The sequence below is a fragment of the Lissotriton helveticus genome, chromosome 9, assembly GCF_964261635.1.
Source record: "Lissotriton helveticus chromosome 9, aLisHel1.1, whole genome shotgun sequence".
NCBI lineage: Eukaryota > Metazoa > Chordata > Amphibia > Caudata > Salamandridae > Lissotriton > Lissotriton helveticus.
Window position 1 is genome coordinate 135,446 of NC_136070.1, and position 26,952 is coordinate 162,397.

A 26,952-nucleotide genomic window follows, 5' to 3' on the forward strand; every position below is an offset into this window, starting at 1 on the left:
CGGAGGACTGGCGGTCTCGGGGCTATGTGCGGAGGACTGGCGGTCTCGGGGCTATGTGCGGAGGACTGGCGGTCTCGGGGCTATGTGCGGAGGACTGGCGGTCTGATGTGCGGAGGACTGGCGGTCTCATACGCGGAGTACTGGCGGTCTGATGCGCGGAGGACTGGCGGTCTCGGGGCTATGTGCGGAGGACTGGCGGTCTCGGGGCTATGTGCGGAGGACTGGCGGTCTGATGTGCGGAGGACAGGCGGTCTCATACGCGGAGTACTGGCGGTCTGATGTGCGGAGGACTGGCAGTCTCAGGGCTATGTGCGGAGGACTGGCGGTCTCGGGGCTATGTGCGGAGTACTGGTGGTCTGATGTGCAGAGGACTGGCGGTCTCATACTCGGAGTACTGGCGGTCTGATGCACAGAAGACTGGCGGTCTCGGGGCTATGTGCGGAGGACTGGCAGTCTCGGGGCTATGTGCGGAGGACTGGCGGTCTTGGGGCTATGTGCGGAGGACTGGCGGTCTCGGGGCTATGTGCGGAGGACTGGCAGTCTGATGTGCGGAGGACTGGCGGTCTCATAGGCGGAGTACTGGCGGTCTGATGTGCGGAGGACTGGCGGTCTCGGGGCTATGTGCGGAGGACTGGCGGTCTCGGGGCTATGTGCGGAGTACTGGTGGTCTGATGTGCGGAGGACTGGCAGTCTCATACGCGGAGTACTGGCGGTCTGATGCACGGAGGACTGGCGGTCTCGGGGCTATGTGCAGAGGACTGGCGGTCTCGGATCTATGTGCGGAGGACTGGCGGTCTCGGGGCTATGTGCAGAGGACTGGCGGTCTCGGGGCTATGTGCGGAGTACTGGCGGTCTGATGTGCGGAGGACTGGCGGTCTCATACGCGGAGTACTGGCGGTCTGATGCGCAGAAGACTGGCGGTCTCGGGGCTATGTGCGGAGGACTGGCGGTCTCGGGGCTATGTGCGGAGTACTGGTGGTCTGATGTGCGGAGGACTGGCGGTCTCATACACGGAGTACTGGCGGTCTGATGCGCGGAGGACTGGCGGTCTCGGGGCTATGTGCGGAGGACTGGCGGTCTCGGGGCTATGTGCGGAGGACTGGCGGTCTCGGGGCTATGTGCGGAGGACTGGCGGTCTGATGTGCGGAGGACTGGCGGTCTCATACGCGGAGTACTGGCGGTCTGATGCGCGGAGGACTGGCGGTCTCGGGGCTATGTGCGGAGGACTGGCGGTCTCGGGGCTATGTGCGGAGTACTGGTGGTCTGATGTGCGGAGGACTGGCGGTCTCATACGCGGAGTACTGGCGGTCTGATGCGCGGAGGACTGGCGGTCTCGGGGCTATGTGCGGAGGACTGGCGGCCTCGGGGCTATGTGCGGAGGACTGGCGGTCTCTGGGCTATGTGCGGAGGACTGGCGGTCTCGGGGCTATGTGCGGAGGACTGGCGGTCTGATGTGCGGAGGACTGGCGGTCTCATACGCGGAGTACTGGCGGTCTGATGTGCGGAGGACTGACGGTCTCAGGGCTATGTGCGGAGTATTGGTGGTCTGATGTGCGGAGGACTGGCGGTCTCATACGCTGAGTACTGGCGGTCTGATGCGCGGAGGACTGGCGGTCTTGGGGCTATGTGTGGAGGACTGGCGGTCTCGGGGCTATGTGCGGAGGACTGGCGGTCTCGGGGCTATGTGCGGAGGACTGGCGGTCTCGGGGCTATGTGCGGAGGACTGGCGGTCTCGGGGCTATGTGCAGAGCACTGGCGGTCTGATGTGCGGAGGACTGGCGGTCTCATACGCGGAGTACTGGCGGTCTGATGCGCGGAGGACTGGCGGTCTCGGGGCTATGTGCGGAGGACTGGCGGTCTCGGGGCTATGTGCGGAGGACTGGCGGTCTCGGGGCTATGTGCGGAGGACTGGCGGTCTCGGGGCTATGTGCGGAGGACTGGCGGTCTGATGTGCGGAGGACTGGCGGTCTCATACGCGGAGTACTGGCGGTCTGATGCGCGGAGGACTGGCGGTCTCGGGGCTATGTGCGGAGGACTGGCGGTCTCGGGGCTATGTGCGGAGGACTGGCAGTCTGATGTGCGGAGGACTGGCGGTCTCATACGCGGAGTACTGGCGGTCTGATGTGCGGAGGACTGGCGGTCTCGGGGCTATGTGCGGAGGACTGGCGGTCTCGGGGCTATGTGCGGAGTACTGGTGGTCTGATGTGCGGAGGACTGGCGGTCTCATACATGGAGTACTGGCGGTCTGATGCGCGGAGGACTGGCGGTCTCGGGGCTATGTGCGGAGGACTGGCGGTCTCGGGGCTATGTGCGGAGGACTGGCGGTCTCGGGGCTATGTGCAGAGGACTGGCGGTCTCGGGGCTATGTGCGGAGGACTGGCGGTCTGATGTGCGGAGGACTGGCGGTCTCATACGCGGAGTACTGGCGGTCTGATGCGCGGAGGACTGGCGGACTCGGGCTATGTGCGGAGGACTGGCGGTCTCGGGGCTATGTGCGGAGTACTGGTGGTCTGATGTGCGGAGGACTGGCGGTCCCATACGCGGAGTACTGGCGGTCTGATGTGCGGAGGACTGGCGGTCTCGGGGCTATGTGCGGAGGACTGGCGGTCTCGGGGCTATGTGCGGAGGACTGGCGGTCTCGGGGCTATGTGCGGAGTACTGGTGGTCTGATGTGCGGAGGACTGGCGGTATCATACGCGGAGTACTGGCGGTCTGATGCGCGGAGGACTGGCGGTCTCGGGGCTATGTGCGGAGGACTGGCGGTCTCGGGGCTATGTGCGGAGGACTGGCGGTCTCGGGGCTATGTGCGGAGTACTGGCGGTCTCGGGGCTATGTGCGGAGGACTGGCGGTCTCGGGGCTATGTGCGGAGGACTGGTGGTCTCGGGGCTATGTGCGGAGGACTGGCGGTCTGATGTGCGGAGGACTGGCGGTCTGATGTGCGGAGGACTGGCGGTCTCATACGCGGAGTACTGGCGGTCTGATGTGCAGAGGACTGGCGGTCTCGGGGCTATGTGCGGAGGACTGGCGGTCTCGGGGCTATGTGCGGAGTACTGGTGGTCTGATGTGCGGAGGACTGGCGGTCTCATACGCGGAGTACTGGCGGTCTGATGCGCGGAGGACTGGCGGTCTCGGGGCTATGTGCGGAGGACTGGCGGTCTCGGGGCTATGTGCGGAGGACTGGCGGTCTCGGGGCTATGTGCGGAGGACTGGCGGTCTGATGTGCGGAGGACTGGCGGTCTCATACGCGGAGTACTGGCGGTCTGATGTGCGGAGGACTGCCGGTCTCAGGGCTATGTGCGGAGGACTGGCGGTCTCGGGGCTATGTGCGGAGTACTGGTGGTCTGATGTGCGGAGGACTAGCGGTCTCATACGCGGAGTACTGGCGGTCTGATGCGCGGAGGACTGGCGGTCTCGGGGCTATGTGCGGAGGACTGGCGGTCTCGGGGCTATGTGCGGAGGACTGGCGGTCTCGGGGCTATGTGCGGAGGACTGGCGGTCTGATGTGCGGAGGACTGGCGGTCTCATATGCGGAGTACTGGCGGTCTGATGCGCGGAGGACTGGCGGTCTCGGGGCTATGTGCGGAGGACTGGCGGTGTCGGGGCTATGTGCGGAGGACTGGCGGTCTCGGGGCTATGTGCGGAGGACTGGCGGTCTGATGTGCGGAGGACTGGCGGTCTCATATGCGGAGTACTGGCGGTCTGATGTGCGGAGGACTGGCGGTCTCGGGGCTATGTGCGGAGGACTGGCGGTCTCGGGGCTATGTGCGGAGTACTGGTGGTCTGATGTGCGGAGGACTGGCAGTCTCATACGCGGAGTACTGGCAGTCTGATGCGCGGAGGACTGGCGGTCTTGGGGCTATGTGCGGAGGACTGGCGGTCTCGGGGCTATGTGCGGAGGACTGGCGGTCTCGGGGCTATGTGCGGAGGACTGGCTGTCTCGGGGCTATGTGCGGAGGACTGGCGGTCTCAGGGCTATGTGCGGAGGACTGGCGGTCTCATACGCGGAGTACTGGCGGTCTGATGCGCGGAGGACTGGCGGTCTCGGGGCTATGTGCGGAGGACTGGCGGTCTCGGGGCTATGTGCGGAGGACTGGCGGTCTCGGGGCTATGTGCGGAGGACTGGTGGTCTGATGTGCGGAGGACTGGTGGTCTGATGTGCGGAGGACTGGCGGTCTGATGTGCGGAGGACTGGCGGTCTCATACGCGGAGTACTGGCGGTCTGATGCGCGGAGGACTGGCGGTCTCGGGGCTATGTGCGGAGGACTGGCGGTCTCGGGGCTATGTGCGGAGTACTGACGGTCTGATGTGCGGAGGACTGGCGGTCTCGGGGCTATGTGCGGAGGACTGGCGGTCTCGGGGCTATGTGCGGAGTACTGGTGGTCTCATACGTGGAGTACTGGCGGTCTGATGCGTGGAGGACTGGCGGTCTCGGGGCTATGTGCGGAGGACTGGCGGTCTCGGGGCTATGTGCGGAGGACTGGCGGTCTCGGGGCTATGTGTGGAGGACTGGCGGTCTCGGGGCTATGTGCGGAGGACTGGCGGTCTCGGGGCTATGTGTGGAGTACTGGTGGTCTGATGTGTGGAGGACTGGCGGTCTCATACGCGGAGTACTGGCGGTCTGATGCGCGGAGGACTGGCGGTCTCGGGGCTATGTGCGGAGGACTGGCGGTCTCAGGGCTATGTGCGGAGGACTGGCGGTCTCGGGGCTATGTGCGGAGGACTGGCGGTCTGATGTGCGGAGGACTGGCGGTCTCATACGCGGAGTACTGGCGGTCTGATGCGCGGAGGACTGGTGGTTTCGGGGCTATGTGCGGAGGACTGGCGGTCTCGGGGCTATGTGCGGAGTACTGGTGGTCTGATGTGCGGAGGACTGGCGGTCTCATACGCGGAGTGCTGGCGGTCTGATGTGCGGAGGACTGGCGGTCTCGGGGCTATGTGCGGAGGACTGGCGGTCTCGGGGCTATGTGCGGAGGACTGGCGGTCTCGGGGCTATGTGCGGAGGACTGGTGGTCTGATGTGCGGAGGACTGGCGGTCTCATACGCGGAGTACTGGCGGTCTGATGCGCAGAGGACTGGCGGTCTCGGGGCTATGTGCAGAGGACTGGCGGTCTCGGGGCTATGTGCGGAGGACTGGCGGTCTCGGGGCTATGTGCTGAGGACTGGAGGTCTCGGGGCTATGTGCGGAGGACTGGCGGTCTCGGGGCTATGTGCGGAGGACTGGCGGTCTGATGTGCGGAGGACTGGCGGTCTCATACGCGGAGTACTGGCGGTCTGATGCGCGGAGGACTGGCGGTCTCGGGGCTATGTGCGGAGGACTGGCGGTCTCGGGGCTATGTGCGGAGTACTGGTGGTCTGATGTGCGGAGGACTGGCGGTCTCATACGCGGAGTACTGGCGGTCTGATACACGGAGGACTGGCGGTCTCAGGGCTATGTGCGGAGGACTGGCGGTCTCGGGGCTATGTGCGGAGGACTGGCGGTCTCGGGGCTATGTGCGGAGTACTGATGGTCTGATGTGCGGAGGACTGGCGGTCTCATACGCGGAGTACTGGTGGTCTGATGCGTGGAGGACTGGCGGTCTCGGGGCTATGTGCGGAGGACTGGCGGTCTCAGGGCTATGTGCGGAGGACTGGCGGTCTCGGGGCTATGTGCGGAGGACTGGCGGTCTGATGTGCAGAGGACTGTCGGCCTCATACGCGGAGTACTGGCGGTCTGATGCGTGGAGGACTGGCGGTCTCGGGGCTATGTGCGGAGGACTGGCGGTCTCGGGGCTATGTGCGGAGTACTGGTGGTCTGATGTGCGGAGGACTGGCGGTCTCATACGCGGAGTACTGGCGGTCTGATGCGCGGAGGACTGGCGGTCTCGGGGCTATGTGCGGAGGACTGGCGGTCTCGGGGCTATGTGCGGAGGACTGGCGGTCTGATGTGCGGAGGACTGGCGGTCTCATACGCAGAGTACTGGCGGTCTGATGCGCGGAGGACTGGCGGTCTCGGGGCTATGTGCGGAGGACTGGCGGTATCGGGGCTATGTGCGGAGGACTGGAAGTCTCGGGGCAATGTGCGGAGGACTGGTGGTCTCGGGGCTATGTGCGGAGGACTGGCGGTCTGATGTGCGGAGGACTGGCAGTCTCATACGCGGAGTACTGGCGGTCTGATGCGCGGAGGACTGGCGGTCTCGGGGCTATGTGCGGAGGACTGATGGTCTCGGGGCTATGTGCGGAGTACTGGTGGTCTGATGTGCGGAGGACTGGCGGTCTCATACATGGAGTACTGGCGGTCTGATGCACGGAGGACTGGCGGTCTTGGGGCTATGTGCGGAGGACTGGCGGTCTCGGGGCTATGTGCGGAGGACTGGCGGTCTCGGGGCTATGTGCGGAGGACTGGCGGTCTGATGTGCGGAGGACTGGCGGTCTCATACGCGGAGTACTGGCGGTCTGATGCGCGGAGGACTGGCGTTCTCGGGGCTATGTGCGGAGGACTGGCGGTCTCGGGGCTATGTGCGGAGTACTGGTGGTCTGATGTGCGGAGGACTGGCAGTCTCATACGCGGAGTACTGGCTGTCTGATGCACGGAGGACTGGCGGTCTCGGGGCTGTGTGCGGAGGACTGGCGGTCTCGGGGCTGTGTGCGGAGGACTGGCGGTCTTGGGGCTATGTGCGGAGGACTGGCGGTCTCGGGGCTATGTGCGGAGGACTGGCGGTCTCGGGGCTATGTACGGAGGAATGGCGGTCTGATGTGTGGAAGACTGGCGGTCTCATACGCGGAGTACTGGCGGTCTGATGCGCGGAGGACTGGCGGTCTCGGGGCTATGTGCGGAGGACTGGCGGTCTCGGGGCTATGTGCGGAGTACTGGTGGTCTGATGTGCGGAGGACTGGCGGTCTCATACGCGGAGTACTGGCGATCTGATGCGCGGAGGACTGGCGGTCTCGGGGCTATGTGTGGAGGACTGGCGGTCTCGGGGCTATGTGCGGAGTACTGGTGGTCTGATGTGCGGAGGACTGGCGGTCTCATACGCGGATTACTGGCGGTCTGATGCGCGGAGGACTGGCTGTCTCAGGGCTATGTGTGGAGGACTGGCGGTCTCGGGGCTATGTGCGGAGTACTGGTGGTCTGATGTGCGGAGGACTGGTGGTCTCATACGCAGAGTACTGGCGGTCTGATGCGCGGAGGACTGGCGGTCTCGGGGCTATGTGCGGAGGACTGGTGTTCTCGGGGCTATGTGCGGAGGACTGGCGGTCTCGGGGCTATGTGCGGAGGACTGGCGGTCTCGGGGCTATGTGCGGAGTACTGGTGGTCTGATGTGCGGAGGACTGGCGGTCTCATACGCGGAGTACTGGCGGTCTGATGCGCGGAGGACTGGCGGTCTCGGGGCTATGTGCGGAGGACTGGCGGTCTTGGGGCTATGTGCGGAGTACTGGTGGTCTGATGTGCGGAGGACTGGCGGTCTCATACGCGGAGTACTGGCGGTCTGATGCGCGGAGGACTTGCGGTCTCGGGGCTATGTGCGGAGTACTGGTGGTCTGATGTGCGGAGGACTGGCGGTCTCGGGGCTATGTGCGGAGGACTGGCAGTCTCGGGGCTATGTGTGGAGGACTGGCGGTCTGATGTGCGGAGGACTGGCGGTCTCATACGCTGAGTACTGGCGGTCTGATGCGCGGAGGACTGGCGGTCTCGGGGCTATGTGTGGGGGACTGGCGGTCTCGGGGCTATGTGCGGAGGACTGGCGGTCTGATGCGCGGAGGACTGGCGGTCTCGTGGCTATGTGCGGAGGACTAGCGGTCTCAGGGCTATGTGCGGAGGACTGGCGGTCTGATGTGCGGAGGACTGGCGGTCTCATACGCGGAGTACTGGCGGTCTGATGCGTGGAGGACTGGCGGTCTCGGGGCTATGTGCGGAGGACTGGCGGTCTCGGGGCTATGTGCGGAGGACTGGCGGTCTGATGTGCGGAGGACTGGCGGTCTCATACGCGGAGTACTGGCGGTCTGATGCACGGAGGACTGGCGGTCTCGGGGCTATGTGCGGAGGACTGGCGGTCTCGGGGCTATGTGCGGAGTACTGGTGGTCTGATGTGCAGAGGACTGGCGGTCTCATACGCGGAATACTGGCGGTCTGATGCGCGGAGGACTGGCGGTCTCGGGGCTATGTGCGGAGGACTGGCGGTCTCGGGGCTATGTGCCGAGGACTGGCGGTCTGATGTGCGGAGGACTGGCGGTCTCATACACGGAGTACTGGCGGTCTGATGTGCGGAGGACTGGCGGTCTCGGGGCTATGTGCGGAGGACTGGCGGTCTCGGGGCTATGTGCGGAGTACTGGTGGTCTGATGTGCGGAGGACTGGCGGTCTCATACGCGGAGTACTGGCGGTCTGATGTGCGGAGGACTGGCGGTCTCGGGGCTATGTGCGGAGGACTGGCGGTCTCGGGGCTATGTGCGGAGGACTGGCGGTCTCGGGGCTATGTGTGGAGGACTGGCGGTCTGATGTGCGGAGGACTGGCGGTCTCATACGCTGAGTACTGGCGGTCTGATGCGCGGAGGACTGGCTGTCTCGGGGCTATGTGTGGAGGACTGGCGGTCTCGGGGCTATGTGCGGAGGACTGGCGGTCTCGGGGCTATGTGCGGAGGACTGGCGGTCTGATGTGCGGAGGACTGGCGGTCTCATACGCGGAGTACTGGCGGTCTCATACGCGGAGTACTGGCGGTCTGATGCGCGGAGGACTGGCGGTCTCGGGGCTATGTGCGGAGGACTGGCGGTCTCGGGGCTATGTGCGGAGTACTGGTGGTCTGATGTGCGGAGGACTGGCGGTCTCATACGCGGAGTACTGGTGGTCTGATGCGCGGAGGACTGGCGGTCTCGGGGCTATGTGCGGAGGACTGGTGGTCTCGGGGCTATGTGCGGAGGACTGGCGGTCTGATGTGCGGAGGACTGGCGGTCTCATACGCGGAGTACTGGCGGTCTGATGCGCGGAGGACTGGCGGTCTCGGGGCTATGTGCGGAGGACTGGCGGTCTCGGGGCTATGTGCGGAGTACTGGTGGTCTGATGTGCGGAGGACTGGCGGTCTCATATGCGGAGTACTGGCGGTCTGATGCGCGGAGGACTGGCGGTCTCGGGGCTATGTGCGGAGGACTGGCGGTCTCGGGGCTATGTGCGGAGGACTGGCAGTCTGATGTGCGGAGGACTGGCGGTCTCATACGCGGAGTACTGGCGGTCTGATGTGCGGAGGACTGGCGGTCTCGGGGCTATGTGCGGAGGACTGGCGGTCTCGGGGCTATGTGCGGAGGACTGGCGGTCTCGGGGCTATGTGCGGAGGACTGGCGGTCTCGGGGCTATGTGCGGAGTACTGGCGGTCTGATGCACGGAGGACTGGCGGTCTCGTGGCTATGTGCGGAGGACTGGCGGTCTCGGGGCTATGTGCGGAGGACTGGCGGTCTCGGGGCTATGTGCGGAGGACTGGCGGTCTCGGGGCTATGTGCAGAGGACTGGCGGTCTGATGTGCGGAGGACTGGCGGTCTCATACGCGGAGTACTGGCGGTCTGATGCGCGGAGGACTGGCGGTCTCGGGGCTATGTGCGGAGGACTGGCGGTCTTGGGGCTATGTGCGGAGTACTGGTGGTCTGATGTGCGGAGGACTGGCGGTCTCATACGCGGAGTACTGGCGGTCTGATGTGCGGAGGACTGGCAGTCTCGGGGCTATGTGCGGAGTACTGGTGGTCTGATGTGCGGAGGACTGGCGGTCTCGGGGCTATGTGCGGAGGACTGGCGGTCTTGGGGCTATGTGTGGAGGACTGGCGGTCTGATGTGCGGAGGACTGGCGGTCTCATACGCTGAGTACTGGCGGTCTGATGCGCGGAGGACTGGCGGTCTCGGGGCTATGTGTGGGGGACTGGCGGTCTCGGGGCTATGTGCAGAGTACTGGTGGTCTGATGTGTGGAGGACTGGCGGTCTCATACGTGGAGTACTGGCGGTCTGATGCGTGGAGGACTGGCGGTCTCGGGGCTATGTGCGGAGCACTGGCGGTCTTGGGGCTATGTGCGGAGGACTGGCGGTCTCGGGGCTATGTGCGGAGGACTGGCGGTCTGATGTGCGGAGGACTGGCGGTCTCATACGCGGAGTACTGGCGGTCTGATGCGCGGAGGACTGGCGGTCTCGGGGCTATGTGCGGAGGACTGGCGGTCTCGGGGCTATGTGCGGAGTACTGGTGGTCTGATGTGCGGAGGACTGGCGGTCTCATACGCGGAGTACTGGCGGTCTGATGCGCGGAGGACTGGCGGTCTCAGGGCTATGTGCGGAGGACTGGCGGTCTCGGGGCTATGTGCGGAGGACTGGCGGTCTCTGGGCTATGTGCGGAGGACTGGCGGTCTCGGGGCTATGTGCGGAGGACTGGCGGTCTGATGTGCGGAGGACTGGCGGTCTCATACACGGAGTACTGGCGGTCTGATGCGCGGAGGACTGGCGGTCTCGGGGCTATGTGCGGAGGACTGGCGGTCTCGGGGCTATGTGCGGAGGACTGGCGGTCTCGGGGCTATGTGCGGAGGACTGGCGGTCTGATGTGCGGAGGACTGGCGGTCTGATGTGCGGAGGACTGGCGGTCTCATACGCGGAGTACTGGCGGTCTGATGCACGGAGGACTGGCGGTCTCGGGGCTATATGCGGAGGACTGGCGGTCTCGGGGCTATGTGCGGAGTACTGGTGGTCTGATGTGTGGAGGACTGGCGGTCTCATACGCGGAGTACTGGCGATCTGATGCGCGGAGGACTGGCGGTCTCGGGGCTATGTGCGGAGGACTGGCGGTCTCGGGGCTATGTGCGGACTGGCGGTCTCGGGGCTATGTGCGGAGGACTGGCGGTCTGATGTGCGGAGGACTGGCGGTCTCATACGCGGAGTACTGGTGGTCTGATGCGCAGAGGACTGGCGGTCTCGGGGCTATGTGCGGAGGACTGGCGGTCTCGGGGCTATGTGCGGAGTACTGGTGGTCTGATGTGCGGAGGACTGGCGGTCTCATACGTGGAGTACTGGCGGTCTGATGCGCGGAGGACTGGCGGTCTCGGGGCTATGTGCGGAGGACTGGCGGTCTCGGGGCTATGTGAGGAGGACTGGCGGTCTAATGTGCGGAAGACTGGCGGTCTCATACGTGGAGTACTGGTGGTCTGATGCGCGGAGGACTGGCGGTCTCGGGGCTATGTGCGGAGGACTGGCGGTCTCGGGGCTATGTGCGGAGTACTGGTGGTCTGATGTGCGGAGGACTGGCGGTCTCATACGCGGAGTACTGGCGGTCTGATGCACGGAGGACTGGCGGTCTCGGGGCTATGTGTGGAGGACTGGCGGTCTCGGGGCTATGTGCGGAGGACTGGCGGTCTGATGTGCGGAGGACTGGCGGTCTCATACGCGGAGTACTGGCGGTCTGATGCGCGGAGGACTGGCGGTCTCGGGGCTATGTGCGGAGGACTGGCGGTCTCGGGGCTATGTGCGGAGTACTGGTGGTCTGATGTGCGGAGGACTGGCGGTCTCATACGCGGAGTACTGGCAGTCTGATGCGCGGAGGACTGGCGGTCTCGGGGCTATGTGCGGAGGACTGGCGGTCTCGGGGCTATATGCGGAGGACTGGCGGTCTCGGGGCTATGTGCGGAGGACTGGCGGTCTGATGTGCGGAGGACTGGAGGTCTCATACGCGGAGTACTGGGGGTCTGATGCGCGGAGGACTGGCGGTCTCGAGGCTATGTGCGGAGGACTGGTGGTCTCGGGGCTATGTGCGGAGTACTGGTGGTCTGATGTGCGGAGGACTGGCGGTCTCATACGCGGAGTACTGGCGGTCTGATGCGCGGAGGACTGGCGGTCTCGGGGCTATGTGCGGAGGACTGGCGGTCTCGGGGCTATGTGCGGAGGACTGGCGGTCTCGGGGCTATGTGCGGTGTACTGGTGGTCTGATGTGCGGAGGACTGGCGGTCTCATACGCGGAGTACTGGCGGTCTGATGCACGGAGGACTGGCGGTCTCGGGGCTATGTGCGGAGGACTGGCGGTCTCGGGGCTATGTGCGGAGGACTGGCGGTCTCGGGGCTATGTGCAGAGTACTGGTGGTCTGATGTGTGGAGGACTGGCGGTCTCATACGTGGAGTACTGGCGGTCTGATGCGTGGAGGACTGGCGGTCTCGGGGCTATGTGCGGAGGACTGGCGGTCTTGGGGCTATGTGCGGAGGACTGGCGGTCTCGGGGCTATGTGCGGAGGACTGGCGGTCTGATGTGCGGAGGACTGGCGGTCTCATACGCGGAGTACTGGCGATCTGATGCACGGAGGACTGGCGGTCTCGGGGCTATGTGCGGAGGACTGGCGGTCTCGGGGCTATGTGCGGAGTACTGGTGGTCTGATGTGCGGAGGACTGGCGGTCTCATACGCGGAGTACTGGCGGTCTGATGCGCGGAGGACTGGCGGTCTCAGGGCTATGTGCGGAGGACTGGCGGTCTCGGGGCTATGTGCGGAGGACTGGCGGTCTCGGGGCTATGTGCGGAGGACTGGCGGTCTCGGGGCTATGTGCGGAGGACTGGCGGTCTGATGTGCGGAGGACTGGTGGTCTCATACGCGGAGTACTGGCGGTCTGATGCGCGGAGGACTGGCGGTCTCGGGGCTATGTGCGGAGGACTGGCGGTCTCGGGGCTATGTGCGGAGGACTGGCGGTCTCGGGGCTATGTGCGGAGGACTGGCGGTCTGATGTGCGGAGGACTGGCGGTCTGATGTGCGGAGGACTGGCGGTCTCATACGCGGAGTACTGGCGGTCTGATGCACGGAGGACTGGCGGTCTCGGGGCTATATGCGGAGGACTGGCGGTCTGATGTGCGGAGGACTGGCGGTCTCATACGCGGAGTACTGGCGGTCTGATGCGCAGAGGACTGGCGGTCTCGGGGCTATGTGCGGAGGACTGGCGGTCTCGGGGCTATGTGCGGAGTACTGGTGGTCTGATGTGCGGAGGACTGGCGGTCTCATACGTGGAGTACTGGCGGTCTGATGCGCGGAGGACTGGCGGTCTCAGGGCTATGTGCGGAGGACTGGCGGTCTCGGGGCTATGTGCGGAGGACTGGCGGTCTCGGGGCTATGTGCGGAGGACTGGCGGTCTGATGTGCGGAGGACTGGCGGTCTCATACGTGGAGTACTGGCGGTCTGATGCGCGGAGGACTGGCGGTCTCGGGGCTATGTGCGGAGGACTGGCGGTCTCGGGGCTATGTGCGGAGTACTGGTGGTCTGATGTGCGGAGGACTGGCGGTCTCATACGCGGAGTACTGGCGGTCTGATGCACGGAGGACTGGCGGTCTCGGGGCTATGTGTGGAGGAGTGGCGGTCTCGGGGCTATGTGCGGAGGACTGGCGGTCTGATGTGCGGAGGACTGGCGGTCTCATACGCGGAGTACTGGCGGTCTGATGCGCGGAGGACTGGCGGTCTCGGGGCTATGTGCGGAGGACTGGCGGTCTCGGGGCTATGTGCGGAGTACTGGTGGTCTGATGTGCGGAGGACTGGCGGTCTCATACGCGGGGTACTGGCAGTCTGATGCGCGGAGGACTGGCGGTCTCGGGGCTATGTGCGGAGGACTGGCGGTCTCGGGGCTATATGCGGAGGACTGGCGGTCTCGGGGCTATGTGCGGAGGACTGGCGGTCTGATGTGCGGAGGACTGGAGGTCTCATACGCGGAGTACTGGGGGTCTGATGCGCGGAGGACTGGCGGTCTCGAGGCTATGTGCGGAGGACTGGTGGTCTCGGGGCTATGTGCGGAGTACTGGTGGTCTGATGTGCGGAGGACTGGCGGTCTCATACGCGGAGTACTGGCGGTCTGATGCGCGGAGGACTGGCGGTCTCGGGGCTATGTGCGGAGGACTGGCGGTCTCGGGGCTATGTGCGGAGGACTGGCGGTCTCGGGGCTATGTGCGGTGTACTGGTGGTCTGATGTGCGGAGGACTGGCGGTCTCATACGCGGAGTACTGGCGGTCTGATGCGCGGAGGACTGGCGGTCTCGGGGCTATGTGCGGAGGACTGGCGGTCTCGGGGCTATGTGCGGAGGACTGGCGGTCTCGGGGCTATGTGCGGAGGACTGGCGGTCTCGGGGCTATGTGCGGAGGACTGGCGGTCTGATGTGCGGAGGACTGGCGGTCTCATACACGGAGTACTGGCGGTCTGATACGCTGAGGACTGGTGGTCTCGGGGCTATGTGCGGAGGACTGGCGGTCTTGGGGCTATGTGCGGAGGACTGGCGGTCTCATACGCGGAGTACTGGCGGTCTGATGCGCGGAGGACTGGCGGTCTCGGGGCTATGTGCGGAGGACTGGCGGTCTCGGGGCTATGTGCGGAGTACTGGTGGTCTGATGTGCGGAGGACTGGCGGTCTCATACGCGGAGTACTGGTGGTCTGATGCGCGGAGGACTGGCGGTCTCGGGGCTATGTGCGGAGGACTGGCGGTCTCGGGGCTATGTGCGGAGGACTGGCGGTCTGATGTGCGGAGGACTGGCGGTCTCATACGCGGAGTACTGGCGGTCTGATGCGCGGAGGACTGGCGGTCTCGGGGCTATGTGCGGAGGACTGGCGGTCTCGGGGCTATGTGCGGAGTACTGGTGGTCTGATGTGCGGAGGACTGGCGGTCTCATATGCGGAGTACTGGCAGTCTGATGCGCGGAGGACTGGCGGTCTCGGGGCTATGTGCGGAGGACTGGCGGTCTCGGGGCTATGTGCGGAGGACTGGCGGTCTCGGGGCTATGTGCGGAGGACTGGCGGTCTTGGGGCTATGTGCGGAGTACTGATGGTCTGATGTACGGAGGACTGGCGGTCTCATACGCGGAGTACTGGCGGTCTGATGCACGGAGGACTGGCGGTCTCGTGGCTATGTGCGGAGGACTGGCGGTCTCGGGGCTATGTGCGGAGGACTGGCGGTCTCGGGGCTATGTGCGGAGGACTGGCGGTCTCGGGGCTATGTGCGGAGGACTGGCGGTCTGATGTGCGGAGGACTGGCGGTCTCATACGCGGAGTACTGGCGGTCTGATGCGCGGAGGACTGGCGGTCTCGGGGCTATGTGCGGAGGACTGGCGGTCTTGGGGCTATGTGCGGAGTACTGGTGGTCTGATGTGCGGAGGACTGGCGGTCTCATACACGGAGTACTGGCGGTCTGATGCGCGGAGGACTGGCAGTCTCGGGGCTATGTGCGGAGTACTGGTGGTCTGATGTGCGGAGGACTGGCGGTCTCGGGGCTATGTGCGGAGGACTGGCGGTCTTGGGGCTATGTGTGGAGGACTGGCGGTCTTGGGGCTATGTGTGGAGGACTGGCGGTCTGATGTGCGGAGGACTGGCGGTCTCATACGCTGAGTACTGGCGGTCTGATGCGCGGAGGACTGGCGGTCTCGGGGCTATGTGTGGGGGACTGGCGGTCTCGGGGCTATGTGCAGAGTACTGGTGGTCTGATGTGCGGAGGACTGGCGGTCTCATACGTGGAGTACTGGCGGTCTGATGCGTGGAGGACTGGCGGTCTCGGGGCTATGTGCGGAGGACTGGCGGTCTTGGGGCTATGTGCGGAGGACTGGCGGTCTCGGGGCTATGTGCGGAGGACTGGCGGTCTGATGTGCGGAGGACTGGCGGTCTCATACGCGGAGTACTGGCAGTCTGATGCGCGGAGGACTGGCGGTCTCGGGGCTATGTGCGGAGGACTGGCGGTCTCGGGGCTATGTGCGGAGTACTGGTTGTCTGATGTGCGGAGGACTGGCGGTCTCATACGCGGAGTACTGGCGGTCTGATGCGCGGAGGACTGGCGGTCTCAGGGCTATGTGCGGAGGACTGGCGGTCTCGGGGCTATGTGCGGAGGACTGGCGGTCTCGGGGCTATGTGCGGAGGACTAACGGTCTCGGGGCTATGTGCGGAGGACTGGCGGTCTGATGTGCGGAGGACTGGCGGTCTCATATGCGGAGTACTGGCGGTCTGATGCGCGGAGGACTGGCGGTCTCGGGGCTATGTGCGGAGGACTGGCGGTCTCGGGGCTATGTGCGGAGGACTGGCGGTCTCGGGGCTATGTGCAGAGGACTGCGGGCTGATGTCCGGAGGACTGGCGGTCTCATACGCGGAGTACTGGCGGTCTGATGCACGGAGGACTGGCGGTCTCGGGGCTATATGCGGAGGACTGGCGGTCTCGGGGCTATGTGCGGAGTACTGGTGGTCTGATGTGCGGAGGACTGGCGGTCTCATACGCGGAGTACTGGCGGTCTGATGCGTGGAGGACTGGCGGTCTCGGGGCTATGTGCGGAGGACTGGCGGTCTTGGGGCTATGTGCGGAGGACTGGCGGTCTCGGGGCTATGTGTGGAGGACTGGCGGTCTGATGTGCGGAGGACTGGCGGTCTCATACGCTGAGTACTGGCTGTCTGATGCGCGGAGGACTGGCGGTCTCGGGGCTATGTGTGGGGGACTGGCGGTCTCGGGGCTATGTGCAGAGTACTGGTGGTCTGATGTGCGGAGGACTGGCGGTCTCATACGTGGAGTACTGGCGGTCTGATGCGTGGAGGACTGGCGGTCTCGGGGCTATGTGCGGAGGACTGGCGGTCTTGGGGCTATGTGCGGAGGACTGGCGGTCTCGGGGCTATGTGCGGAGGACTGGCGGTCTGATGTGCGGAGGACTGGCGGTCTCATACGCGGAGTACTGGCAGTCTGATGCGCGGAGGACTGGCGGTCTCGGGGCTATGTGCGGAGGACTGGCAGTCTCGGGGCTATGTGCGGAGTACTGGTGGTCTGATGTGCGGAGGACTGGCGGTCTCATACGCGGAGTACTGGCGGTCTGATGCGCGGAGGACTGGCGGTCTCAGGGCTATGTGCGGAGGACTGGCGGTCTCGGGGCTATGTGCGGAGGACTGGCGGTCTCGGGGCTATGTGCGGAGGACTGGTGGTCTCGGGGCTATGTGCGGAGGACTGGCGGTCTGATGTGCGGAGGACTGGCGGTCTCATACGCGGAGTACTGGCGGTCTGATGCGCGGAGGACTGGCGGTCTCGGGGCTATGTGCGGAGGACTGGCGGTCTCGGGGCTATGTGCGGAGGACTGGCGGTCTCGGGGCTATGTGCGGAGGACTGGCGGTCTGATGTGCGGAGGACTGGCGGTCTCATACGCGGAGTACTGGCGGTCTGATGCACGGAGGACTGGCGGTCTCGGGGCTATATGCGGAGGACTGGCGGTCTCGGGGCTATGTGCGGAGTACTGGTGGTCTGATGTGCGGAGGACTGGCGGTCTCATACGCGGAGTACTGGCGGTCTGATGCGCGGAGGACTGGCGGTCTCGGGGCTATGTGCGGAGGACAGGTGGTCTCGGGGCTATGTGCGGACTGGCGGTCTCGGGGCTATGTGCGGAGGACTGGCGGTCTGATGTGCGGAGGACTGGCGGTCTCATACGCAGAGTACTGGCGGTCTGATGCGCAGAGGACTGGCGGTCTCGGGGCTATGTGCGGAGGACTGGCGGTCTCGGGGCTATGTGCGGAGTACTGGTGGTCTGATGTGCGGAGGACTGGCGGTCTCATACGTAGAGTACTGGCGGTCTGATGCGCGGAGGACTGGCGGTCTCGGGGCTATGTGCGGAGGACTGGCGGTCTCGGGGCTATGTGCGGAGGACTGGCGGTCTCGGGGCTATGTGCGGAGGACTGGCGGTCTGATGTGCGGAGGACTGGCGGTCTCATACGTGGAGTACTGGCGGTCTGATGCGCGGAGGACTGGCGGTCTCGGGGCTATGTGCGGAGGACTGGCGGTCTCGGGGCTATGTGCGGAGTACTGGTGGTCTGATGTGCGGAGGACTGGCGGTCTCATACGCGGAGTACTGGCGGTCTGATGCGCGGAGGACTGGCGGTCTCGGGGCTATGTGCGGAGGACTGGCGGTCTCGGGGCTATGTGCGGAGGACTGGCGGTCTGATGTGCGGAGGACTGGCGGTCTCATACGCGGAGTACTGGCGGTCTGATGCGCGGAGGACTGGCGGTCTCGGGGCTATGTGCGGAGGACTGGCGGTCTCGGGGCTATGTGCGGAGTACTGGTGGTCTGATGTGCGGAGGACTGGCGGTCTCATACGCGGAGTACTGGCAGTCTGATGCGCGGAGGACTGGCGGTCTCGGGGCTATGTGCAGAGGACTGGCGGTCTCGGGGCTATGTGCGGAGGACTGGCGGTCTCGGGGCTATGTGCGGAGGACTGGCGGTCTGATGTGCGGAGGACTGGAGGTCTCATACGCGGAGTACTGGGGGTCTGATGCGCGGAGGACTGGCGGTCTCGGGGCTATGTGCGGAGGACTGGTGGTCTCGGGGCTATGTGCGGAGTACTGGTGGTCTGATGTGCGGAGGACTGGCGGTCTCATACGCGGAGTACTGGCGGTCTGATGCGCGGAGGACTGGCGGTCTCGGGGCTATGTGCGGAGGACTGGCGGTCTCGGGGCTATGTGCGGAGGACTGGCGGTCTCGGGGCTATGTGCGGAGTACTGGTGGTCTGATGTGTGGAGGACTGGCGGTCTCATACGCGGAGTACTGGCGGTCTGATGCACGGAGGACTGGCGGTCTCGGGGCTATGTGCGGAGGACTGGCGGTCTCAGGGCTATGTGCGGAGGACTGGCGGTCTCGGGGCTATGTGCGGAGGACTGGCGGTCTCGGGGCTATGTGCGGAGGACTGGCGGTCTGATGTGCGGAGGACTGGCGGTCTCATACGCGGAGTACTGGCGGTCTGATGCGCGGAGGACTGGTGGTCTCGGGGCTATGTGCGGAGGACTGGCGGTCTCGGGGCTATGTGCGGAGTACTGGTGGTCTGATGTGCGGAGGACTGGCGGTCTCATACGCGGAGTACTGGCGGTCTCATACGCGGAGTACTGGCGGTCTGATGCGCGGAGGACTGGCGGTCTCGGGGCTATGTGCGGAGGACTGGCGGTCTCGGGGCTATGTGCGGAGGACTGATGGTCTGATGTGCGGAGGACTGGCGGTCTCATATGTGGAGTACTGGCGGTCTGATGCGCGGAGGACTGGCGGTCTCGGGGCTATGTGCGGAGGACTGGCAGTCTCGGGGCTATGTGCCTAGGACTGGCGTCTCGGGGCTATGTGCGGAGGACTGGCGGTCTCGGGGCTATGTGCGGAGGACTGGCGGTCTGATGCGCGGAGGACTGGTGGTCTCGGGGCTATGTGCGGAGGACTGGCGGTCTCGGGGCTATGTGCAGAGGACTGGCGGTCTCGGGGCTATGTACGGAGGACTGGCGGTCTCGGGGCTATGTGCGGAGGACTGGCGGTCTCGGGGCTATGTGCGGAGGACTGGCGGTCTCGGGGCTATGTGCGGAGGACTGGCGGTCTCGGGGCTATGTGCAGAGGACTGGCGGTCTGATGTGCGGAGGACTGGCGGTCTCATACGCGGAGTACTGGTGGTCTGATGCGCGGAGGACTGGCGGTCTCGGGGCTATGTGCGGAGGACTGGCGGTCTCGGGGCTATGTGTGGAGGCATGGCGGTCTGATGTGCGGAGGACTGGCGGTCTCATACGCTGAGTACTGGCGGTCTGATGCGCGGAGGACTGGCTGTCTCGGGGCTATGTGTGGAGGACTGGTGGTCTCGGGGCTATGTGCGGAGGACTGGCGGTCTCGGGGCTATGTGCGGAGGACTGGCGGTCTGATGTGCGGAGGACTGGCGGTCTCATACGCGGAGTACTGGCGGTCTGATGCGCGGAGGACTGGCGGTCTCGGGGCTATGTGCGGAGGACTGGCGGTCTCGGGGCTATGTGCGGAGTACTGGTGGTCTGATGTGCGGAGGACTGGCGGTCTCATACGCGGAGTACTGGTGGTCTGATGCGCGGAGGACTGGCGGTCTCGGGGCTATGTGCGGAGGACTGGCGGTCTCGGGGCTATGTGCGGAGGACTGGCGGTCTGATGTGCGGAGGACTGGCGGTCTCATACGCGGAGTACTGGCGGTCTGATGCGCGGAGGACTGGCGGTCTCGGGGCTATGTGCGGAGGACTGGCGGTCTCGGGGCTATGTGCGGAGTACTGGTGGTCTGATGTGCGGAGGACTGGCGGTCTCATACGCGGAGTACTGGCGGTCTGATGCGCGGAGGACTGGCGGTCTCGGGGCTATGTGCGGAGGACTGGCGGTCTCGGGGCTATGTGCGGAGGACTGGCGGTCTCGGGGCTATGTGCGGAGGACTGGCGGTCTTGGGGCTATGTGCGGAGTACTGATGGTCTGATGTACGGAGGACTGGCGGTCTCATACGCGGAGTACTGGCGGTCTGATGCGCGGAGGACTGGCGGTCTTGTGGCTATGTGCGGAGGACTGGCGGTCTCGGGGCTATGTGCGGAGGACTGGCGGTCTCGGGGCTATGTGCGGAGGACTGGCGGTCTCGGGGCTATGTGCGGAGGACTGGCGGTCTGATGTGCGGAGGACTGGCGGTCTCATACGCGGAGGACTGGCGGTCTCAGGGCTATGTGCGGAGGACTGGCGGTCTTGGGGCTATGTGCGGAGTACTGGTGTTCTGATGTGCGGAGGACTGGCGGTCTCATACGCGGAGTACTGGCGGTCTGATGCGCGGAGGACTGGCGGTCTCGGGGCTATGTGCGGAGTACTGGTGGTCTGATGTGCGGAGGACTGGCGGTCTCGGGGCTATGTGCGGAGGACTGGCGGTCTTGGGGCTATGTGTGGAGGACTGGCGGTCTGATGTGCGGAGGACTGGCGGTCTCATACGCTGAGTACTGGCGGTCTGATGCGCGGAGGACTGGCGGTCTCGGGGCTATGTGTGGGGGACTGGCGGTCTCGGGGCTATGTGCAGAGTACTGGTGGTCTGATGTGCGGAGGACTGGCGGTCTCGTACGTGGAGTACTGGCGGTCTGATGCGTGGAGGACTGGCGGTCTCGGGGCTATGTGCGGAGGACTGGCGGTCTTGGGGCTATGTGCGGAGGACTGGCGGTCTCGGGGCTATGTGCGGAGGACTGGCGGTCTGATGTGCGGAGGACTGGCGGTCTCATACGCGGAGTACTGGCGGTCTGATGCGCGGAGGACTGGCGGTCTCGGGGCTATGTGCGGAGGACTGGCGGTCTCGGGGCTATGTGCGGAGTACTGGTGGTCTGATGTGCGGAGGACTGGCGGTCTCATACGTGGAGTACTGGCGGTCTGATGCGCGGAGGACTGGCGGTCTCAGGGCTATGTGCGGAGGACTGGCGGTCTCGGGGCTATGTGCGGAGGACTGGCGGTCTCGGGGCTATGTGCGGAGGACTGGCGGTCTCGGGGCTATGTGCGGAGGACTGGCAGTCTGATGTGCGGAGGACTAGCAGTCTCATACGCGGAGTACTGGCGGTCTGATGTGCGGAGGACTGGCGGTCTCAGGGCTATGTGCGGAGGACTGGCGGTCTCGGGGCTATGTGCGGAGGACTGGCGGTCTCGGGGCTATGTGCGGAGGACTGGCGGTCTGATGTGCGGAGGACTGGCGGTCTCATACGCGGAGTACTGGCGGTCTGATGCACGGAGGACTGGCGGTCTCGGGGCTATATGCGGAGGACTGGCAGTCTCGGGGCTATGTGCGGAGTACTGGCAGTCTGATGCGCGGAGGACTGGCGGTCTCGGGGCTATGTGCGGAGGACTGGTGGTCTCGGGGCTATGTGCGGACTGGCGGTCTCGGGGCTATGTGCGGAGGACTGGCGGTCTGATGTGCGGAGGACTGGCGGTCTCATACGCGGAGTACTGGCGGTCTCGGGGCTATGTGCGGAGGACTGGCGGTCTCGGGGCTATGTGCGGAGGACTGGCGGTCTCGGGGCTATGTGCGGAGTACTGGTGGTCTGATGTGCGGAGGACTGGCGGTCTCGGGGCTATGTGCGGAGGACTGGCGGTCTCGGGGCTATGTGCGGAGTACTGGTGGTCTGATGTGCGGAGGACTGGCGGTCTCATACGCGGAGTACTGGCGGTCTGATGCACGGAGGACTGGCGGTCTCGGGGCTATGTGTGGAGGACTGGCGGTCTCGGGGCTATGTGCGGAGGACTGGCGGTCTGATGTGCGGAGGACTGGCGGTCTCATACGCGGAGTACTGGCGGTCTGATGCGCGGAGGACTGGCGGTCTCGGGGCTATGTGCGGAGGACTGGCGGTCTCGGGGCTATGTGCGGAGTACTGGTGGTCTGATGTGCGGAGGACTGGCGGTCTCATACGCGGAGTACTGGCAGTCTGATGCGCGGAGGACTGGCGGTCTCGGGGCTATGTGCGGAGGACTGGCGGTCTCGGGGCTATATGCGGAGGACTGGCGGTCTCGGGGCTATGTGCGGAGGACTGGCGGTCTGATGTGCGGAGGACTGGAGGTCTCATACGCGGAGTACTGGGGGTCTGATGCGCGGAGGACTGGCGGTCTCGAGGCTATGTGCGGAGGACTGGTGGTCTCGGGGCTATGTGCGGAGTACTGGTGGTCTGATGTGCGGAGGACTGGCGGTCTCATACGCGGAGTACTGGCGGTCTGATGCGCGGAGGACTGGCGGTCTCGGGGCTATGTGCGGAGGACTGGCGGTCTCGGGGCTATGTGCGGAGGACTGGCGGTCTCGGGGCTATGTGCGGTGTACTGGTGGTCTGATGTGCGGAGGACTGGCGGTCTCATACGCGGAGTACTGGCGGTCTGATGCACGGAGGACTGGCGGTCTCGGGGCTATGTGCGGAGGACTGGCGGTCTCGGGGCTATGTGCGGAGGACTGGCGGTCTCGGGGCTATGTGCGGAGGACTGGCGGTCTCGGGGCTATGTGCAGAGTACTGGTGGTCTGATGTGTGGAGGACTGGCGGTCTCATACGTGGAGTACTGGCGGTCTGATGCGTGGAGGACTGGCGGTCTCGGGGCTATGTGCGGAGGACTGGCGGTCTTGGGGCTATGTGCGGAGGACTGGCGGTCTCGGGGCTATGTGCGGAGGACTGGCGGTCTGATGTGCGGAGGACTGGCGGTCTCATACGCGGAGTACTGGCGATCTGATGCACGGAGGACTGGCGGTCTCGGGGCTATGTGCGGAGGACTGGCGGTCTCGGGGCTATGTGCGGAGTACTGGTGGTCTGATGTGCGGAGGACTGGCGGTCTCATACGCGGAGTACTGGCGGTCTGATGCGCGGAGGACTGGCGGTCTCAGGGCTATGTGCGGAGGACTGGCGGTCTCGGGGCTATGTGCGGAGGACTGGCGGTCTCGGGGCTATGTGCGGAGGACTGGCGGTCTCGGGGCTATGTGCGGAGGACTGGCGGTCTGATGTGCGGAGGACTGGTGGTCTCATACGCGGAGTACTGGCGGTCTGATGCGCGGAGGACTGGCGGTCTCGGGGCTATGTGCGGAGGACTGGCGGTCTCGGGGCTATGTGCGGAGGACTGGCGGTCTCGGGGCTATGTGCGGAGGACTGGCGGTCTGATGTGCGGAGGACTGGCGGTCTGATGTGCGGAGGACTGGCGGTCTCATACGCGGAGTACTGGCGGTCTGATGCACGGAGGACTGGCGGTCTCGGGGCTATATGCGGAGGACTGGCGGTCTGATGTGCGGAGGACTGGCGGTCTCATACGCGGAGTACTGGCGGTCTGATGCGCAGAGGACTGGCGGTCTCGGGGCTATGTGCGGAGGACTGGCGGTCTCGGGGCTATGTGCGGAGTACTGGTGGTCTGATGTGCGGAGGACTGGCGGTCTCATACGTGGAGTACTGGCGGTCTGATGCGCGGAGGACTGGCGGTCTCAGGGCTATGTGCGGAGGACTGGCGGTCTCGGGGCTATGTGCGGAGGACTGGCGGTCTCGGGGCTATGTGCGGAGGACTGGCGGTCTGATGTGCGGAGGACTGGGGGTCTCATACGTGGAGTACTGGCGGTCTGATGCGCGGAGGACTGGCGGTCTCGGGGCTATGTGCGGAGGACTGGCGGTCTCGGGGCTATGTGCGGAGTACTGGTGGTCTGATGTGCGGAGGACTGGCGGTCTCATACGCGGAGTACTGGCGGTCTGATGCACGGAGGACTGGCGGTCTCGGGGCTATGTGTGGAGGAGTGGCGGTCTCGGGGCTATGTGCGGAGGACTGGCGGTCTGATGTGCGGAGGACTGGCGGTCTCATACGCGGAGTACTGGCGGTCTGATGCGCGGAGGACTGGCGGTCTCGGGGCTATGTGCGGAGGACTGGCGGTCTCGGGGCTATGTGCGGAGTACTGGTGGTCTGATGTGCGGAGGACTGGCGGTCTCATACGCGGGGTACTGGCAGTCTGATGCGCGGAGGACTGGCGGTCTCGGGGCTATGTGCGGAGGACTGGCGGTCTCGGGGCTATATGCGGAGGACTGGCGGTCTCGGGGCTATGTGCGGAGGACTGGCGGTCTGATGTGCGGAGGACTGGAGGTCTCATACGCGGAGTACTGGGGGTCTGATGCGCGGAGGACTGGCGGTCTCGAGGCTATGTGCGGAGGACTGGTGGTCTCGGGGCTATGTGCGGAGTACTGGTGGTCTGATGTGCGGAGGACTGGCGGTCTCATACGCGGAGTACTGGCGGTCTGATGCGCGGAGGACTGGCGGTCTCGGGGCTATGTGCGGAGGACTGGCGGTCTCGGGGCTATGTGCGGAGGACTGGCGGTCTCGGGGCTATGTGCGGTGTACTGGTGGTCTGATGTGCGGAGGACTGGCGGTCTCATACGCGGAGTACTGGCGGTCTGATGCGCGGAGGACTGGCGGTCTCGGGGCTATGTGCGGAGGACTGGCGGTCTCGGGGCTATGTGCGGAGGACTGGCGGTCTCGGGGCTATGTGCGGAGGACTGGCGGTCTCGGGGCTATGTGCGGAGGACTGGCGGTCTGATGTGCGGAGGACTGGCGGTCTCATACACGGAGTACTGGCGGTCTGATACGCTGAGGACTGGTGGTCTCGGGGCTATGTGCGGAGGACTGGCGGTCTTGGGGCTATGTGCGGAGGACTGGCGGTCTCATACGCGGAGTACTGGCGGTCTGATGCGCGGAGGACTGGCGGTCTCGGGGCTATGTGCGGAGGACTGGCGGTCTCGGGGCTATGTGCGGAGTACTGGTGGTCTGATGTGCGGAGGACTGGCGGTCTCATACGCGGAGTACTGGTGGTCTGATGCGCGGAGGACTGGCGGTCTCGGGGCTATGTGCGGAGGACTGGCGGTCTCGGGGCTATGTGCGGAGGACTGGCGGTCTGATGTGCGGAGGACTGGCGGTCTCATACGCGGAGTACTGGCGGTCTGATGCGCGGAGGACTGGCGGTCTCGGGGCTATGTGCGGAGGACTGGCGGTCTCGGGGCTATGTGCGGAGTACTGGTGGTCTGATGTGCGGAGGACTGGCGGTCTCATATGCGGAGTACTGGCGGTCTGATGCGCGGAGGACTGGCGGTCTCGGGGCTATGTGCGGAGGACTGGCGGTCTCGGGGCTATGTGCGGAGGACTGGCGGTCTCGGGGCTATGTGCGGAGGACTGGCGGTCTTGGGGCTATGTGCGGAGTACTGATGGTCTGATGTACGGAGGACTGGCGGTCTCATACGCGGAGTACTGGCGGTCTGATGCACGGAGGACTGGCGGTCTCGTGGCTATGTGCGGAGGACTGGCGGTCTCGGGGCTATGTGCGGAGGACTGGCGGTCTCGGGGCTATGTGCGGAGGACTGGCGGTCTCGGGGCTATGTGCGGAGGACTGGCGGTCTGATGTGCGGAGGACTGGCGGTCTCATACGCGGAGTACTGGCGGTCTGATGCGCGGAGGACTGGCGGTCTCGGGGCTATGTGCGGAGGACTGGCGGTCTTGGGGCTATGTGCGGAGTACTGGTGGTCTGATGTGCGGGGGACTGGCGGTCTCATACACGGAGTACTGGCGGTCTGATGCGCGGAGGACTGGCAGTCTCGGGGCTATGTGCGGAGTACTGGTGGTCTGATGTGCGGAGGACTGGCGGTCTCGGGGCTATGTGCGGAGGACTGGCGGTCTTGGGGCTATGTGTGGAGGACTGGCGGTCTTGGGGCTATGTGTGGAGGACTGGCGGTCTGATGTGCGGAGGACTGGCGGTCTCATACGCTGAGTACTGGCGGTCTGATGCGCGGAGGACTGGCGGTCTCGGGGCTATGTGTGGGGGACTGGCGGTCTCGGGGCTATGTGCAGAGTACTGGTGGTCTGATGTGCGGAGGACTGGCGGTCTCATACGTGGAGTACTGGCGGTCTGATGCGTGGAGGACTGGCGGTCTCGGGGCTATGTGCGGAGGACTGGCGGTCTTGGGGCTATGTGCGGAGGACTGGCGGTCTCGGGGCTATGTGCGGAGGACTGGCGGTCTGATGTGCGGAGGACTGGCGGTCTCATACGCGGAGTACTGGCAGTCTGATGCGCGGAGGACTGGCGGTCTCGGGGCTATGTGCGGAGGACTGGCGGTCTCGGGGCTATGTGCGGAGTACTGGTTGTCTGATGTGCGGAGGACTGGCGGTCTCATACGCGGAGTACTGGCGGTCTGATGCGCGGAGGACTGGCGGTCTCAGGGCTATGTGCGGAGGACTGGCGGTCTCGGGGCTATGTGCGGAGGACTGGCGGTCTCGGGGCTATGTGCGGAGGACTGGCGGTCTCGGGGCTATGTGCGGAGGACTGGCGGTCTGATGTGCGGAGGACTGGCGGTCTCATATGCGGAGTACTGGCGGTCTGATGCGCGGAGGACTGGCGGTCTCGGGGCTATGTGCGGAGGACTGGCGGTCTCGGGGCTATGTGCGGAGGACTGGCGGTCTCGGGGCTATGTGCAGAGGACTGCGGGCTGATGTCCGGAGGACTGGCGGTCTCATACGCGGAGTACTGGCGGTCTGATGCACGGAGGACTGGCGGTCTCGGGGCTATATGCGGAGGACTGGCGGTCTCGGGGCTATGTGCGGAGTACTGGTGGTCTGATGTGCGGAGGACTGGCGGTCTCATACGCGGAGTACTGGCGGTCTGATGCGTGGAGGACTGGCGGTCTCGGGGCTATGTGCGGAGGACTGGCGGTCTTGGGGCTATGTGCGGAGGACTGG